Genomic DNA, 2,500 nt, shown 5'->3' with positions numbered 1-2,500 from the left:
TCGTGGTTTTTGAGATGTGAGGGTTGGAATGGCCTCCAAATGCCCCCAAATGAATACCATGAAAGTCTTGGTGCACGAAAGTTTTGAGTTGGTTGGGTTTTGCACATGGCAAAGTTGGTCAGTGCACCGCGGCATAGCTAGATGGCTTGTGTGGAGTTTTGTGAAAAAATGAAATTCGTGGTTTTTGAGATGTGAGGGTTGGAAAGGCCTCCAAATGTCCCCAAATGAGTACTGTAAAAGTGTTGGTGCACAAAAGTTTTGAATTGGATGCATTTTGCACTTGGCCAAGTTGGTCGGTGCACCGCGGCATAGCTAGATGGCTTGTGTGGAGTTTTGTGAAAAAATGAAATTCGTGGTTTTTGAGATGTGAGGGTTGGAAAGGCCTCCAAATGTCCCCAAATGAGTACTGTAAAAGTGTTGGTGCACAAAAGTTTTGAATTGGATGCATTTTGCACTTGGCCAAGTTGGTCGGTGCACCGCGGCATAGCTAGATGGCTTGTGTGGAGTTTTGTGAAAAAATGAAATTCGTGGTTTTTGAGATGTGAGGGTTGGAAAGGCCTCCAAATGTCCCCAAATGAGTACTGTAAAAGTGTTGGTGCACAAAAGTTTTGAATTGGATGCATTTTGCACTTGGCCAAGTTGGTCGGTGCACCGCGGCATAGCTAGATGGCTTGTGTGGAGTTTTGTGAAAAAATGAAATTCGTGGTTTTTGAGATGTGAGGGTTGGAAAGGCCTCCAAATGTCCCCAAATGAGTACTGTAAAAGTGTTGGTGCACAAAAGTTTTGAATTGGATGCATTTTGCACTTGGCCAAGTTGGTCGGTGCACCGCGACTAGATAGCTTGGTGCCAAAATTTGTCAAATTTAAGACCTTGGCCAAACTGAATGAAATTTTGTGGGGAGGTTCGTGATATTGTTTAGTGGTGGACTGGAAAAAATGAGGTCGAAATTCGAAGTCTACATGTGCTTTTCTATTTTTCCCGATTTTACACATACCCGGTAAGTAAAAAAAAATAAAAAAAATAGTTCCCCTTCGAGAAAAATTATGAAATTTGGTGAGCAAGGAGATACCATTATTCTACGAATTACTGCAAAAAATCGCATCAAAATTCGAAGTGTAGCCCGAGATATGGACTTATGTCTGCTCAAAAAAAGTGTATCTACTTGTACAATTTTGCCTTTTGCATATTAACCTCTTATAGGGGGGGAGTGCTCCTTGAGCCGGCCAGCTCCACACTGGCAGGTTTTAAAGGGAGCTTGATGAGGCCTCCCCCCTCACGTGGTGCGTGCGTTAGCATGTTTATCATGGCACAACTAGCCTCTTCATAGTTGTTGAGCTTTATTAATACCAACACACGGTCGTCACTGATCGTTGGTTAGCTCGGCAGCTAGTCCCTCGGATATTGTGGAAAGTTATTTTCATGCCTAGCGATGCTTGACCCTGCGTCACTTGATGTTTCCATTTGCTTGCTTGCCCATGGTAGGTGGGGGGTGGACCGTCTTGTGGTGTGGTGTCTTGCGAACGTGAGGGTGTGTGAGTTGTAATCGAGATGCACTTGCTGGCTGGCTCCATGCCTTGCGTATCGAACGGTCAAGCATGCATCTCTTCCATTTTCACCCGTTGCCTTGGGTGATATTGGTTGATCAGTCCCTGTGTTGCCTACCCACTAGACGGTACTTCTGTGGTTGCTTCGAATTCTATCTTTCCATCACGAAGAGGTGTTGGAGGATCCTAATGTCACGCACGTGTTCCATCTAGTGAAACATCTCAGTGATGCACGTGTTGTGGCTAGTTCTTTTGGATGCGGTGCATTATATGAACTCGGGTTTACTTTAGCGACCCAGTCAACATAATTCGGTTGTGTCCCTTGATTGAGACGTTGTCCTTGAACTTGTTGTGAACAATATCGTTCTTCCACAACCCGTCGTCTTGAGTGCGATGGAAGGCAAATAAGATGTGCTTTGGCATGTCATGCACGTACTCGATTGCGGGAAGTGTGAGAAAGTGTTGTTGACAACCCGTGGGAAATGGAATGTGGCAAATCGTGATGAGCTCTTCGTGGATCTGCGAAGAAGACGACCTTTGGGCCTGTTGGAAACGAGGGAGGCGATGTTGAACTGCGAAGAAGATGGACTTTTGGGTTGTTTGAATCAATGGGAGGCCACGCGAGAACTCCGAATACTATGGACTCTTGGGTTGTTGGAAGCAACGGGAGGCCCCGCTAGAACTCCGAATACTACGGACTCTTGGGTTGTTGGAAGCAAGGGGAGGCCCCGCTAGAACTCCGAATACTATGGACTCTTGGGTTGTTGGAAGCAAGGGGAGGTCCCGCTAGAACTCCGAATACTACGGACTCTTGGGTTGTTGGAAGCAAGGGGAGGCCCCGCTAGAACTCCGAATACTATGGACTCTTGGGTTGTTGGAAGCAAGGGGAGGCCCCGCTAGAACTCCGAATACTATGGACTCTTGGGTTGTTGGCAACGACAACTTGGGGGGATGA

Source organism: Vigna unguiculata, unplaced genomic scaffold, assembly GCF_037176805.1.
Source record: "Vigna unguiculata cultivar grain cowpea cultivar isolate G323 ecotype 2 unplaced genomic scaffold, ASM3717680v1 ptg000023l_ERROPOS12166935, whole genome shotgun sequence".
NCBI lineage: Eukaryota > Viridiplantae > Streptophyta > Magnoliopsida > Fabales > Fabaceae > Vigna > Vigna unguiculata.
This window is presented reverse-complemented; position numbering follows the sequence as displayed.